This window comes from Syngnathus typhle, linkage group LG8 (assembly GCF_033458585.1).
Source record: "Syngnathus typhle isolate RoL2023-S1 ecotype Sweden linkage group LG8, RoL_Styp_1.0, whole genome shotgun sequence".
In the NCBI taxonomy this organism is placed as follows: Eukaryota; Metazoa; Chordata; class Actinopteri; order Syngnathiformes; family Syngnathidae; genus Syngnathus; species Syngnathus typhle.
In genome coordinates, this window is record NC_083745.1 from 13,414,080 (window position 1) to 13,431,355 (window position 17,276).

Here is a 17,276-nt window from a genome sequence, read left to right on the forward strand (position 1 = left end):
CACAGCAGGGATTGAAACCAGCGACCATTCTCATTTTCAAACAATGCAGGATGCTCAAGGACATTGATGCACCACCTGTTTGCGACTAATCTTAACCTGTAAAGTTCTTAAGGCTTACTTTAAGCAAGTGTTTCCCGGTTCCTCACCTCTGTTACCAGGTGTTTGTGAGTTAAAACTCTGCTCTGATTTTCAGATACCCCTCATCGTGTTGCAGTTTTGATTACTTTATTTGGATGTATGCTTTCACCGATTCTTCAAGATGATATATTTGGTCAGAATCAAAGTCAAAGTCAGCTTTATTGTCAATCCCTTCTTATGTCAAGACACACAAAGAAACCGAAATTCCGTTTCCTCCATCCCTTGGTGACGAGACACAGTACACGATAAACATACAATTAGACGACACAAAATAAAAACAAGAAGGCACAAACAATAAATAATAAATAAATAAAATGAGTGATGAATAAATAATAAACAAATAACCCAATAAATAAGAGGAGCAAAACTGAGCCAGTGTGCGTACAGCAGACAGTAAGCATAGCGCTAAGTACAGGACGCTACGCAGAAAGGGGGGGCAAGTTCAGGATCCTAACAGCCTGGAGTATGAAGCTGTTGGAGAGTCTGGTGGTGCGGAAGCGCACGCTCCTGTATCTCTTCCCAGAGGGCAGAAGCTCAAACAAAGAGTGAGCGGGGTGACTCACATCACTCAGAATCGTGGTCGCCTTGCGGGTGAGATGGGACGTGTAAATGTCCTTCAAGGAGGGGAGCGAAGCACCAATAATCTTACCAGCCGTGTTCACTATGCGCTGCAGGGCCTTCAAGTTGTAGTCAGTGCAGCCGCCACCCCAAACAGCAATACAGCTGGAGAGGACGCTCTCAATGGTGCCGCGGTAAAATGTAGTCATGACGGCCGGAGGAGCGCTCGCTCGCCTGAGTTTCCGCAGGAAGTACAGGCGATGCTGGGCTTTCTTCGCCAGTGATAGTGATGCGGTGTTGGTGGACCAGGAGAGATCCTCACTGATGTGCACCCCCAGGAACTTGGCGCTGCTCACTCTCTCCACCACAGCACCGTCGATGGTCAGCGGCAGGTGTTGGGTGTGACCCTTCCGGAAGTCCACAACAATCTCCTTGGTCTTGTCGACGTTCAGCAGGAAGTTGTTGTCCCTGCACCACGTGGTCAGAAAGTCAACCTCCAGCCTGTATTGAGTCTCGTCCCCCTTGGTGATGAGACCCACCAGAGTCGTGTCGTCAGCAAACTTTACTATACGGTTGTCGCTGTAGGTTGCAGTGCAGTCATGCGTCAGAATGTTTGCCGTTTGATATCATCTCAAAAGATAAACATCTTTCATTAATCCGACCTGCAGGCACTGAAGTGACGGAGACTGTTATTTATAATAACAGTGTCGTATTTTATGAGAATCACTGATAGCAGTTTTTTAGTGATTTTTTTTTTTTTTTTTAATGCTGTTGATAAATGCATTTATTTTCAGAAAACTTGTTTGGAATATCCATGCTTTACTACCTACCAAAGGCCAAAATCTTTTATGCAATGACCTTTACAGGTCGGTTATATTACTTCACACAAACACTTTGTCCATCTGCTCCTGGTTCGGCCCTCCGGTCCAAATTTAGAACCCAGTTCGGCCCGCGAGTCAAAAGGTTTGCCCACACCCTGCTCTAGGCTGTGATCACTGTTTCTGCACGGGTGACATACTCAGTCACGCTTTCTCCACTGGCCTTCTGTAAAGTTGTCAGCTCGGTATACAGGCAAATGATCCGAGGCTTACCTCTGCTTGCATAATAGTCTCTCAACATTTTAAGCGCTTTGCGATCATTATCAGCTGCTTCTCGCATGACGAGTGAGAACATTTGTAGTCCAGGAACTGGATTAGCTCCGCATAAGCCTTGGCGTTCTTAGTCTCGTCGTCTTCTTCCTCCTTCAAATCGCCCGTACTCCAGTCGGGTCTTTGAGGATGGTATCTTTCAGTCCTTGCAACATGTGCTCCAAGAACTTCGTCTCCCAAAGTTCGGAATTCTTCTCGTCACCGTTGAAAACCAGCCGGGTCCAGCGACGGCTTGACTCAGCTTGCGTGGTCATAATGTTGCACGTCAACACTCACACGCGTTGCCTCTCTACAAAGTTATCACATAGACGGAAACTTCATTTCCTGGGCCCATAACCTGTTAGCAGACTTATTTAAATAAAATACCGTTTTTTTCCGTGTATAGTGCGCAATATTTACCGTTTTTTTCCGTGTATAGTGCGCCCCCATGTATAGTACGCACCCCTAAAAATGGCATGCTGATGCTGGAAAAAAGCTTGTACCCATGTATAATACGCACCCGATTTTTATGAATTTTTTTTAAAATAATTTTTTTTTTTTTTAAGTCCCAATGATCGTCACACACGCAGGGAGGCAATGGGTCCCATTTTTATAGTCTTTGGTATAGTCTTAACTAGGCTGGATGTAATTTGTTTTGTTGGCGTTGATTTCTCCGACTGCCCGTAAACGCACCACCGCGCTCCGTGCGCATGGAGCGTGTTTGAAGTGAACAGCAGAGAAGAAAGGAACAAGGCAAAGTGTTGTGAAATAAAATATTACCTGTAATACAGATTTAGGTAGAGAACTGAACTCTCGCTCTTTATATAGCTGACGTGTCTTGCTCATCCGTTCTGCGCATCTGTAATGGAGGCCTCCGTATGATATCCGGTTTGCGTGTGTGCGAGAGCGAGCGAGAGAGAGAGCGTGCGAGAGAACGCTCAACCGTAGCGCGCCGCCGACCGCCCAACTGCACCGGACTGGTCGATTATTGTGACAGAGCCGTCGCTGAAATTTAGAAGATATTTTTAAAGTCCTGATGTACTTTCTAAAATTTAAGTGGACCTCAGTGCGCACTGCGCAGGGACCTTAATTTGGTGCAGCGCGCCGGGCGCTCACTGTCGCATTGCTTAAAGAGCGCCTTTGTGTTTTAGGATGAACAGCAGAGACCAAAGGAACAAGGCAAAGTGTTGTGAAATAAAATATTACCTGTAATACGCATTTTGTTATTTGCTGATTGAAACTGCTAATTAAACTGTGAATTGAAACTAATAGGAAGAAAACAACTCTCGCTCTTTATATAGCTGACGTGTCTTGCGCATCCGTTCTGTGCATTTTATTTCACAACACTTTGCCTTTCTTCTCTGCTGTTCACTTCAAACACGCTCCATGCGCCCGCAATGCTCTCGTATCAGACGCTTGCTCGATCACCTGCTCGTTTGCTGTCCCGTGCGCGCACGAAGCGCGGTGGTGCGTTTACGGGCAGTCGGAGAAATCAACGCCAACAAAAAAAATTACATCCAGCCTAGTTAAGACCATACCAAAGACTATAAAAATGGGACCCATTGCCTCCCTGCGTGTGTGACGATCATTGGGACTTAAAAAAAAAAAAAAAAAAAAAATTAAAAAAAAAAATTTTTTTTTTTTTTTTGTACCCATGTATAATGCGCACCCCGGATTTTAGGACAATAAATTAGTAAAATTTTGCGCACTATAAATGGAAAAAAACGGTAACTAATTTATTGTCCTAAAATCTGGGGTGCGTATTATACATGGGTACAAAAAAAAATTTTTTTTTTTTTTAATTTATTATTTTTTTTTTTTTAAAAGAAAGTCATGGTACAACAAAACCAACAACAGGACTGACCGACAAAGTCGTGGAACAAAAAGACAGGGTGACATTACCAAAGACAGGAACAGACTGACAGTAACACATGCAATGATCCAACGGTGAGCGAGGGGCAGACAGGACTTAAATACAAAACACGTTACATTGATTGAGGTGACACAGGAAGAGCGGGGTGACGCGAACAGAAACTATGGCAACCTAGACACATAGCAAAACTGGGGACGAGACATGACAAATCTCCCCCGAAATAAAACTCACCTTTCTTCTTGTTTGTTGTCAATCGCGCATCGCATTCAGCCATCCTGCCCAACACACTTAGTAAAATTCATAATTGACGACACATCGTTTGATGCGATGGTGCAATCCTCGATGGTGTGTTATTGTCAAATATTGTTTGTTTTTTAATCTCCATCGCGGACCGGACGTCATACGGAGGCCGCCATTACAGATGCGCAGAACGGTTGCGCAAGACACGTCAGCTATATAAAGAGCGAGAGTTCAGTTCTCCACCTATTAGTTTCAATTCACAGTTTAATTAGCAGTTTCAATCAGCAAATAACAAAATGCGTATTACAGGTAATATTTTATTTCACAACACTTTGCCTTGTTCCTTTCGTCTCTGCTGTTCATTTCAAACACGCTCCATACGACCGCAATGCTCTTGTATCAGACGCTCGCTCGATCACCTGCTAGTTTGCCGTCTGTCACAATGTACCCTACACAAATCCGAAACATTTGTTGCGGCTCCGAGTCACGACGAGGGGCAAGTTTTGGTTTCCAAGGGTGTTTTTATTCCTCTTCAACGTCTCTCCCATACAGAGCCGCCTCTTTCCCGTGTGCGCACGGAGCGCGGTGGTGCGTTTAGGGGCAGTCGGAGAAATCAACGCCAACAAAAAAAATGACATCTAGCCTAGTTAAGACCATACCAAAGACTATAAAAATGGGACCCATTGCCTCCCTGCGTGTGTGACGATCTTTGGGACTTAAAAAAAAAAAGAAATTAAAAAAAATTGAAAATAATTCATAAAAATTGGGTGCGTATTATACATGGGTACAAGCTTTTTTCCAGCATCAGCATGCCATTTTTAGGGTGCGTACTATACATGGGGGCGCACTATACACGGAAAAAAACGGTAAGTGATACTGTGGAGACAGGGAAAATGACGACGGTCACACACCTGCGTGAAGCTGGCCCCCCACCCCACGCAAAATTTAAGGAAAATAGTCTGTTTCGTTTGTGCTTGGTTTGTGCCGTAAAATTTTTCGTTTGTGCAATAACGGATTTCTAGTTATAAATGATTATTTTATAGGTCATCCAGAGTTCACCCTGCCCCCCCATCTGCTCCGAATGAACCCAAAATGGTACCGTTCGTTTGTGCTTCCTTTGTGCTGGTTTGTGCTGCAAAATCCTCGTTTGTGCTGCTACGGTTTCGTAGATATTATACATTTAATTTAATTTATAGCGATGACGTCACACCATTTAACTCCATATAGTACCGATTGTTTGTGCTGCAAAAATATTAGTTTGCGCTCAGTGAATCATTCAATTTGTCATTTATTTATTATTGATTTATTTTCTAGAGACGTCAAAGCCTTGCTCCATCAATCGTTAATTAACCATGTTTGTGCCATTGTAATTTTTCATTATTAAAATCATGCATCTTCTTTAACTCCATGTCATGTATTTTATTCTAACAATTTTTCACTTGACATCATGATAACTCCTCAATTCTTACACATGTATTATCCAACTAATTACCATGCAAAGTGACCCCTGCAGTAGTGATGTGCATTCCAGTTCTTTTAGGTGAACTGAATCTTTAGAATCAGTTCAGTCAAAAGATTTGGGGTTTTTTATCCAGTGGAAACAACCCATACACGTCAAACAATACAACTACCCCCCCCGCCCCCAAAAGAAAATATGTATATATAATAATAATTGCCTCGGGATAATTAACACATTTCTTTCTATAATACAACACTTACACACTGATCCGTTGGCAACAGTCTCTCACCCGGTCGTGAACGGGAAGTTGCGTCACTGACTCGTAAAGTCCCTCCTCCATCTAATGCTCGCTGGCGCTGCTGATGGTCGTTCGTGAAGAGTCACGAGTGCGGACAGCATTGCCTCTATGCCATTGCAAAGCGACACACTTTTTGCCGACATTGATGTTTTAATTTTGTATTTGTTAGATTGTAGTTGATGGTGTTATTATACCAAAGACGTTTGTGTTTGAATAAAAGGTTTGAAAAAAACCTTATGCCGACATTTGTTAATTTTGGGGACACCAACTCATATAACGTAACCCACATACATAGTCATATAAAGCAGTTAACCAAATGTCTGATTTTTATGTTTTGATTGGCGAATATAAAAACAAGGAATAAAACATCAGACAAGTTATAACATAAATGTTCATTAAAATAATAATAATAATTGTTCTGCCTTCAGAATTGTTTTCATGATGTAAGAAATGTTTTCTATGTAAAGAAGCATACACAATGGTTATTTGTCGTTCGGAAGCAAACCGGAAATGTATTTTGAAATGCACCAGAAGCTGCACATGTTTTTGTTGAAGCGACTTGACAACTGATGAGTTGAGAGACGTTAGCGTTACTTACGTCATCTAAGCGAATCTTTCTCCTCTCCTTATGCTCACGGAATCAACCGCTGTAAATTGTTTTATTGGATAACTTTATTATTGTTTATAAAATAAGAAGAATATTCATAGAAGAAGTTAAGTGTGTTTGTCAGTTTCACACGTGTTTAACACTGAATAGAAATAAAGGGAGCAAGACGCACTGAATCCTGGCTCAAGTGTTCTATACATGAGTTTGGCTGGCTGATGAACTGTGACAACGTACACAAAGTACTTAACGCACAGGGAGATCAGTATAATAATAATAAAAGTACATCTCAAACAAGCAATCTAATGTGAAACTGCAGTCGATATATTGAATAACAACATTTAGGCATAGTATATATGCATACACGTTTAAAACCTACGATAAGTAAATTGTAAATCTACATTCTGGCTGACATAGTTCACGCCAGGAGACGCAACATATTCACTGACTGATCCGTTGATGCACAGGAAGGCAGTTCACTCATTGACTCGTTCGCAAATGGGAAAGCCAGGATTTGTTCCCTCACTGATCCGTTCTCGCGGTGAACTGGAAATGCGAATCACTCTGTGAGTGATTCACTCAGTCAGTGATTCAGTGCACTCACTGAATTCGTTCACTCAGTTCCGTTCGTTGGTGAACGGGAAATGCAATTCGCGACTCGTTCGTGAAGGGGAAGTTAGGTCATTTTCTTCTTCGTTTTGTTTTACGGCGAGGTGGCACCAGCTTCAATGCGCATTACCGACACCAACTGATTGAAGTTCTATGGCGGCTGTGGCGAAACGTTCACTCACTTGCCAACATTACTCTGCAGGCCGGTAAGACATATCGCAACCGGGTGGCGAAAAACAAAGACGTGCAACTTTTTCAAGCGACAAACTATCTCCGAAGATTTAATAACAGTGAGTCACAGAAAGCGTATTCTTCTGTGAAGTGACCATCGACAAATGTAAGTAAAATGTGTAAAAAAAAAAAAAAAAAAAAAGAGTTCATACAATATAGAATTAAAAACACCCCAGGTAGTCTGAATAGCTAGTTAGCGAACATTGTCTTATTAGACGTGTGTAATTTGCACACACCGAGAAAACTAAATTTCTATAGAAAGCATGCTTGATACATTTTGATGTGAAAATATTTTTCCCATTGCATCATTTTTCCGTCCATGCATAGCAATTATAATGAACACGCATGTGTAATTTTAATTATTCAAGCAATGAATCCTGATTATATTTATTTGCCCTTCAATTAGATGCCCAAACAACCAGCAGTAGACAATGATTTAATTGTTGCAGTTCTCTGCTCATCGAAAGAGGCCATACTTGAAAATGGTAACATAGCCACTCCAAGTGCTACTGTGTGGACAGATCTGAGTGACCAGTTGGAAAAGAAGATGTCTGCAAAAGCTCTCTGTACACCTTTGTAAAAACAGACACAATACCTGGTCAGCTCTGGGATTCAGTCTTGATGAAACTGATCCTGAAACGAGCAGTGAAGCAAGCTCGGAATCAAGCGCTGAACGGTCATTTCAGCTTCATATTCCTTTTGACAAGTGGATGGAATTTATTCCGGAAAAGGCTGAATACAAAGATAAGAACTGTCGAACCCAAAAAAGAGAATATACTGTAATTTTCGGACTATAAGTCGCATTTTTTTTCATAGTTTGGGTGGGGGGGTTGACTTATAATAAGGAGCGACTTGTGTTTTTTTTTCAAAAAATTTTCACCCCAAAAAAAAGTGGAACCGTGATGTAGCAAGGGATTACTGTAATTTGAATTTCAAGTTACGCCAGCAGCGCGACGCGGCGTGGCGCGGCGGTTGTTTACATAAAGGACAAAGATTGATCACGGGATGACGAAGGGCCCCACGTACTACCGGCATCATTAGCGGATTTGTTTCTAAGTGACACGGCGGACTAAGAGTTTGAAGAATTTAAGGATTTGGAGTCACACAGAAGGTTTGAAAAAATATTATGGCTTTTACCCACGCCCGGTCCTACTCTACGGAGCTCTCTTTGACCTCCGTGGATTGAAGTCTGGGGCCGGCGCTCGGCCGGGTGGCTGTCCAGGGACAGTGGATGGGCCTCTGTCATGGCTTTTATGCACGCCCGGTCCTATTCTATGGATCTCTCTTCCACCTCCGTGGCTGGAAGTCCACGCCGCCACACGCCTGGAAGTTTGGTTTGTTAAATAAAGAGCTGTTTACCAAACCCGCGTCTTTCCTTGTACTTTGTTAAGGCTACAATATAGTTATATACTAGATCTCTGGAAGAACGACGAGGCTGACGTCAGGGCTCACGCGCGGCGTTGTTGACAAAAGACGAGGAATTTGATCGATGGATTTAATGATTTAGAGTGCACAGATGGTTTGATAATATTATTGCTTATATAATAGTTATTTGATTTCTAATTTATATATCGTTATATGGGCCTGTGGAATATTTTGAAGTGCACGCTCCGTCAGCGGCGCGCACCCATTGTTGACAAAGGATGATCGATGGATTTAATGAATTGGAGTGACACAGATGGTTTTATAAACGTGTTATTTATGTAATAGTTTTTTTTTTTAAATAACTCAATGTTACGTCAGGGCCGTTCTCAGCTCTTCGTTTGTGTTTATATCACGTTAGCATACCTATCGTTTAGCCTGTTGTTGCTCGTTCATGACTGTTCTTGGTGTTGTATTTTGTCGAATAAATTGCCCCCCGAAATGCGATTTATACTCCGGAGCGACTTATGTATGGGGTTTTATTTCACTTTTTTGGGCATTTTATGGCTGATGCGACTTGTACTCCGGAGCGACTTATAGTCCGAAAATTACGGTACAATTTTGAAGCCTGGCACCTGGACCCACATCATAAATGAACAAATCTGGAAAAACTCAAAATTCCTTGCACATTTGTTTTTAAAAGAGCCAAGGTCCATCCATTGGCCTCAAATAATTATATCAAAATCAGAGGATACTGCAAGGAGAGCCAGAAATTAACAGCCCAATAATATTGAACTGTTTCATTAAGAACAGTGATGACTCCCTAGACACTGGTAGTTCAAAGCGGTTTCTATCTGGACAGTTGCGTGTGCAGGTAGCCAAGGAACTTTGTGAGGGCAGGATGGAACCACATGTATGCCGAGCATCACAGGCAAATAAACTGATGAACTTCGGAGACTCCGAGCCAAGCCACCTGCCAAATTTGGCCACTCTGCGCAAGGCAAAGCAAGAGAAAAATGATTAGGCATTAGGTGACAAAAAATTTTCTCATTGCAGATGTTGAAATACAGTGCACCTCACAATGACAGCATCAAAGACATTGGACTTGACCGTTTTTTTCTGTCACTATTGGAGTCAAACACAAATGGATGTGTACAAGAGCTTAAAGAAATCTCACCCAATATTGATGCAACTGGCTCAATAGTTAAAAAACTGATGAGACCGAATGGCATGTCTGGCCATATCTTCCTGTATCAGGGTGTTATGACAGGGCATACCAGCTCCAGTATCCCAGTCGTGCAGAGGCTGTCAGAGAAGCATGATGTTAATGCTATCACACAGTGGCTGAAAGAATGGACCCATGCAGGTGCATCTGTTCCCAAAGAAGCAGTGAGTGACTTTTCTCTGGCGATTCTTGGAGCTCTAGTCAAAGCTTTTACCCCTCATCCTGATCTGAAGAGCTTTAATATTTCACGTGGGAATCAACCTGCACATCTACCCCCATGTTTTGTCAGGGTAGATGTCGCACACTGTATTAAGATGATCTGCCGATGGTACTGCCTGAAAGACAAAATACCTTGTGTTAAGGATTTCTTTGTCAGGTCAATAGCACAGCTTCTTAAGTCACAATGTTTGCAACATGCAAAAGAACTTCTTCGTGCTTCCACCATTGTGGCACTGAGTGAGACAGAGGGTAATGTCAATTCTGGAGCCCCTATCCCATCAGAAAAGTGCAAGTAATACTTGAGAGCGCAAATCGCAGAGGAATTTGTCCCCATTTCAGATGAGGAAGTTGAGGGACAAGAACCAGGTGATGCATTAAATCAGCACATCCAGACTAATGTCCGACAGTGGGTGACAGAAATAGGTGAGGAGAGCAGGTCACTTGCCATGGCTGATGGGGATCGAGACAACATCCACTTCCTCCCTGAGATTATTCCCCACATAACAAGACTTGTAAGTTACTTGGCACCCTGGACAGCAATAATGGTCCCTCTCTTCAAAAGCACCAGCATCACTACAAGTTCCGCAGCTGTTGAAGCAGAGTTCAAAAACATAAAAAAAAGGCCTTTTCAAGTTTAAAGCCTACCCATTCGTGTGGACCGGTTTGTTGCTCGTCATCTTTCCTTCATTGAGGGAAACATGCGGATTTGCTCTGCAAAACAAAAAAGTGAAAAGGATGTGTGTGTGATGCCACGACTGTCAAAGAGCCTGACAATGTCTGCAGTACTTGTCAAACTGAAGTAGTAAACAAAAGGGAAAAGAAAATCTCATCCTGGAGCGGAGCCAGATGCATTTACTGACAGCGCAGTTGAAAACTGGAGAGGTTTAACGGTCCCACCGAAAAAAAGAAAGATAACTTCCTATCTCTCTCCTTGTCCTGAATGGCTGCATATTGATACACAAGTGGGCTGGGAAAAAGTCAAGGTGCCATTGTTGAAAAACGGGAACCATCAACAGCCTGTTAAACTTTGCACATCAAAAGTGTCTGTGCTCAATACTTGTGCATTTGATTCTGTCTTTCAATGTTAATGCTGTTCTTTCTGTGAAGGTTTTTCACTTGAAAAGACTGTTCTGAACTATGAACGTGGGAACCAATTCCTCCACCTGGTGAAAACCAACACCACACAGGGTGTGAACCCACAGGTATACTCACAGAGGGCGGAACTGCTGGGGGAAATATTAAAACCTGTCCTCCTGACCTCTGGTGCTCTCCAGTGTTTATTTGATAAAACAATGCTCCTCACAGTACTGCAGTTTAAGCCAACAAGTAACAAGGCAAGTTTAGTTTAGTTTATTGTTTAGCACATATTATTATAGCAATAACAGTGCAAGGAGGGAGACGAAGCCTAGGGCTTGTAAAGAGCTCCACTCCGGTACAAACAAAGTGCAAAAACAAACAAAGCAAACAAAGTGCTGTGTCGTCAAATGTCATTCAAGTGTTTAAAAAAAATACATATATACATATATATATATATATATATATATAAAAAAGGTAATTTGATGTCACATTATGTATCAGAGAGAAAGAAGGAAGGATAATGCATCTTTTGAAGGAACTTATGACTTTCAGCCTGTCAGTGAGGAAGTCAGATAAGACTAACTTGGACCAAAACGCTGTTGGAAGAAACACTGAACAATGGGATTGCTCATTATATATATATATATATATATATATATATATATATATATATATATATATATATATATATATAGATATATATAGATATATATAGATATATATAGATATATATATATATCTATATATATATAGATATATAGATATATCTATATATATATATATATATATATATATATATATATATATAGATATATATATATATATATAGAGAGAGAGAGAGATATATACACACACACACATATACATATATATGTATATACATACATACACATATACACACACACATACACCTACATTCATATATACACACACACACACCTACATACATATATATACACACACACACACCTACATATACATGCATACACATACACAAGTAACCAAACAAAAGCATAACAAGCTATATATTAATTCGTCATATTTATACATGCATACATACTACGAATGTGTATGCATATATACATAAACAAATACACTATACAAAATGAGAAACATAGTAGTATAGTACATATAGTAGTACATAATAGTCACATAGCGATGTTGAAACAATCAAAGAGACACCAGGTAGGAGTAGCTTAGAGGGGACAGAAGAAACTGCAAGCAGAAAATAACAAAAACAAGGAAGAATCAGAGTATAAATTGTGGTTTAAGTTAATGTTCTTAGTATGAATCAGCTTAGTGCGGTGGAGTAATTATGGAACTGGTAGGATCATGAGTAGAGAAGGTGGTATTTCAGCTGCTTTCTAAAAGCAGCCTGTGAAGATATGGATCGGATGTGGATTGGTAGCTCATTCCAGAGTGAGGGCCCTCTAAAGGAGATATTATATTGATGGCGTGATGTTCGACAGGAAGGTGGGTGGAGATTGTCCCTCTGTCTTGTTGGATAAGAATGAAGATCAGATACAAATGTGAAGAAATTATAAAAGGTGGCTGGAAGACAGTGTTTCCTATATATATATATTTATGGATGAGTAGACAGGTTTGAAGAATGTTTACTTTATCAATTGGCAATAGTGAATAATTTTTAAACAGCGGTGCCGTTGGTTCATACCTATTCGAGAAAGAGATCATTCTTAGGAACTTCTTTTGTATGATGAGTAGTTTGTTGAGGTATGTTGGATATGTGGCTGCCCAGACTGTGTTGCAGTAATTGAGAAAAGGAAACAGGAAGCTATAATACAGAGTGAGATGAGCAGAAGGATGGACCAAGGGAGAAACTTTTCGTAAAATACCTAGCATTTTCATAGATCTTTTGAAAACCAAATCAATGTGTTCAGACCAGTTAAATTGTTTGTCTACTATAACTCCTAAGAATTTGGTGCTAGCAACTTGATGGATTTCGTTATTGTTTATGTAAATTTTGGTCTGTTCTTTGGGGTAAGATTTATTTATATTGCAGAAGATCATGAAGTTACATTTTTTTATATTGAGTGACAACTTATTTATTTTGATCCATTTTGTAACAGCGTGCAATTCAGTATTTACACTTGCAATGAGGAAATTAAAATCATCGTGGGTGGCAATAAGATTAGTATCGTACGCAAATAACAAAGGGAGAAAATTTGAACAAGACATGGAGAAATCATTTATGTACACCAAAAATAATAGAGGACCCAATATTGAGCCCTGCGGGACCCCAGATAGTTTTTTCGATCTGTTCGAAGAACAACCATTTATATATACATATTGTTCTCTGTTAGCGAGATAGTTTGTGAACCATTTCAGGGCAGAATTGTTCACTCCATATCTCTCTAGCTTAGCGATAAGGATCTTATGGTCGACGGTATCAAATGCTTTACTTAAATCTAGGAAGACACCAAGAGCGAAATTCTTATTGTCAAGAGCTGTTGAGATATGGTTGACAAGCTGAAGCAGTGCATGCTCAGTAGAGAATTTTTTGCGGAAACCATATTGATGTTTATAGAGAATATTGTTTGTTTTTAGGTGCTTTGCCAATCTTGAATAAACAATTTTTTCTAGAATCATGGAAAAGCATGGAAGAATGGATATAGGTCGATAATTACCATATTCATTTGTCTCACCAGCTTTAAAAATAGGAATGACTTTCGCAATTTTTAGTTCTTGGGGTACAATGCCAAACTTTAATGATAAGGAGAAAATGTGTGTCAGTGGAATTTTTATTGGATGAATGATTTTCTTAATAAGTATGCTTCTGATCTCGTCTTGGCCAGGGGCCGTGTTTTTCAAGCTCATGACGATGCTGTAAACTTCCTCAACACTAGGGGGGTCAAGAATAGAGAGTGAAGGAAACTGCCCTGTAATTAGGCAACAGGGGCTTGTATCAGAGGTTGAGAAGCTAGATGCCAAAGTAGCGCCAACATTTCACTTGTTTGTGCAAACATTGCTGTCCTGCAGACCTGTAGCATGGCTTCTCTTCAGACTGCTGCTGAAGAGGGACTCAGCCTTCCTGACTCTCTCTGACCTGATTATTGTTGCCAGTGATGACAATGTGATGAAGAATGTAAAAGAAATGCTCACAGCTAGATTCAAAATGAAAGACTTGGGTAAACTGAACAACTTTCTGGGTATTGATTTTCATCAAACTGATCACTGTATAACAATGTCACAGAAAAGATATGTTGACAAAATACTTGACAGATTTGATATGCAAGATTGTAAACCATGAGCAACACCATGTGAACCTAAGCTTAACTATTCTGAAAACACAGGAACCCTGAGTGATCTGAAGAAAAATAGAGGCTGTTGGCAGCTTAATCTATTTATCAACATGTACCAGACCAGATCTAAGCTTTGTCGTGAGCAAACCTTCCTAATACCTTTCCAAACCAACTATAGAACAATGGGCTACAATAAAACATGTACTGAGGGCAAAAAGGAAAAGATGTTGTGTTACAAAAAGAGTGATGGTGAACCACTTGGGTTGGAAGCATTCAGTAATGCAAACTGGGCTGTACATGATACTGACAGACAGAGTACGTCAGGTTATTGTGTTAGCTTGAGCCAATTTGGTCCCTTAATTTCATGGAAAACCAAAAGACAAGCAACAGTAGCTCTTTCAACGTGTGAAGCTGAATACATGGCCTTGGCTTCAACTGTACAAGAATGTCTGTATTTAGTACAACTGTTAGATGGTGTTGATGGGTATCATTACAAGCAGCCAAAGGTTTATGAAGAGAATCAAGGAGCCATAGCCTTAGCTAAAAATGCTGTACAAAGACAACAATGTAAACATGTTGACAAAGTACCACCTTGTAAGATCAACTGTTAACGATGGCAAAGTAATGCTGGACTACTGTCCAACAGAATATATGGTGGTTGATCTCATGATAAAACCTCCAACAAAGTCTAAGTTAATGAATCTTGTGGCATTTATGTTTGGAGAGTACAAATTTGTTTATGGAATGTGTTTCTATCATATGATGAATTTGGTGGTATTTACATGTTTATGAAATGTGTATGCATTACCTTGAGAAAAATCATTGCATTTCTAGTTTGCATGTATTTACCAATATACTAAGAGCAAGTGGGGGTGTTAGTAGTATATGTGCTCTGTATATTGAGAGTTTTATTTTGAAGGATGCTACACAGGAAGTACTGCTTTTACTATTTCTGTTTGACAAATGTTCTTAATAAAATCCAGGTGTTACCAATGTGTTAATTGGGCACTGGCAAACCAAAGTGAGTCGTCGTTTACTCTGTCTCCACAGTACGACTCATTTTATTTAAATAACTCTGCTAACACGGACTACCAGCCGCCTGTGAAAAGGAAACATGCTTTTAAGAGTCGAGCAAGCTCCTGCAACTACACTTACACAAAAGACACTTTAATTGAAAGGCTTCGAGACAAAGGCACAAAAATCGAAGATTGTTGTTTGGCCTGATGTGGTTGGTTGTTGCAGCACCCATTCTTTGAAGGTGGTCATTGTTTCAAATGCAAGAAAGACTTCACAGAAACACTGCATCGCTACAATGAAGATGGCTACCAGTCGTATTGCACCGTGTGCTGTGGCGGGTCAGAGGTCATGTTTCTGCAAGGAGTGCGTGGAGATCCTAGTGGGAGAGGTAACCTTTTGTGAGCGCAAAGATATTGATCCGTGGAGCTGCTACATTTGCCAGCCAACACAGTGCGAGGCAAAGCTCAAATTCAGGCCAGACTGGAGCGTCAAGGTCCAAGACTTTGCCAACAACAGCGCCATGGAGTTTGAGCTTCATACGGATTACCCGGCCATCGCTGCAGATAGACACAAGCCCTTGAAGGTTCTGTCGCTCTGTGACGGTATTGCAACAGGATACCTGGGGCTCAAGGACCTTGGCATCAAGGTGGAACGCTACATTGCGTCAGAGATTTGTGAGCGGAAAGAATTGTTTGATGGCACCGGAAGGCTCTTCCTTGAATTCTACCACATTTTGACGCTGCTGAAGTCGGAGGGTGACGACCAGCCTTTCTTCTGGCTATTTGAAAATGTGGTGTTCATGTCGAGCAAAGACCATACGGACATCTGCAGATTCCTGAAGTGCAATCCTGTTTGTGACTATCAGCCCCGCACATCGAGCTCGCTACTTCTGGGGAAACCTTCCAGGCAAGAATAGGTCGGTGGGCGCATCCTTGGATCAAAAAGTGAATCTTCAGGATTGTTTGGAAGTTGGCCGTGTGGCAAAGCTGGACAAGGTGCGAACCATCATAACAAAGACAAACTCCATGATTCAAGGGAAATTGAGACTTCCGGTCATCATGAGCGGTAACTGTGGTGTAGTGAAATGGAGCAGATTTTTGGCTTCCCCAAACATTACACGGATGTGAACAATAAGGGCCACTTGCAGCGCCAGAGGGTCCTGGGGCATTCCTGGAGCATCGCCGTCATTCGCCACCTGATAGCGCCACTCAAGGAGTAATTCGAACGTGAATCACACCAGCCAAGTCCGTAAGGCCACAGATGCATGAATACCGTTTCTGGACTAAAGACCGCAGCCGAATAAAAGCCACGCCAGATAAAATTAGGTGAAAGTATGGTTTTGTTTATATATTAGCAGCACGTGACAATAAGCTCAAGGTGTTTTAATGTTTAATTTCCATATATATGCACAAATCATACAAAATCATTAAGGTCATGAAAAATTCCTTGGTAAGCTGCACTGGACTAGAAAATGCAGGGTTCAAAGCTTGTGCAAAAAGTAGCGGCTTATAGTACAGAAAATACAGTACTTCCATGCACGAGCGCGAGAGCTCTTTGCGGAAAACCAAATGCTTACCACTGTATGTTGGTGTCCTCCCACAGTTCAACAATGGGTTTTTATCTTTCAATAATTGGCTGGTCCAGTGAGCCTGCCCCTTGCAACCGTACAAAAGAAAAAAGATAAATGGATGTACAAGCCGGATACGGTTGAAGTTGAAAAATTGTGCAAAATGTAAATAAAATAAAAATACAATGATTCGAAAATCATTTTCAACCTATATTCAGTTGGATATACTACAAAGACAACATATTTAATCCTCAAACTCAAACTTTATTTCATTTTTCAAATAATTAACTTAGAATTTCATGGCTGCAACACATGCAGTAGAAGTTGGGAAAAGGCATGTTTACCACTTCGTTATACCACCTTTCCTTTTAATAACACTCAAACGTTTTGGAAGCGAGGAGACTAATTATTT

At 40.8% G+C, this 17,276-nt stretch overlaps 1 long non-coding RNA gene and 1 pseudogene across 1 annotated transcript; one reads left to right on the forward strand and one right to left on the reverse strand.

Annotated features, from left to right (window-relative positions):
• Positions 1 to 9,681: 9,681 nt before the first annotated feature.
• On the reverse strand, positions 9,682 to 14,088 carry LOC133158731 (uncharacterized). Its single transcript, XR_009715276.1, has 3 exons — positions 14,020 to 14,088; positions 10,385 to 10,654; positions 9,682 to 10,055 (listed from the first exon to the last, which is right to left on the reverse strand). It is a non-coding gene; the product is annotated as an uncharacterized LOC133158731 (long non-coding RNA).
• Positions 14,089 to 14,853: 765 nt separating this feature from the next.
• On the forward strand, positions 14,854 to 16,516 carry LOC133158428 (DNA (cytosine-5)-methyltransferase 3B-like; annotated as a pseudogene).
• Positions 16,517 to 17,276: the final 760 nt, after the last annotated feature.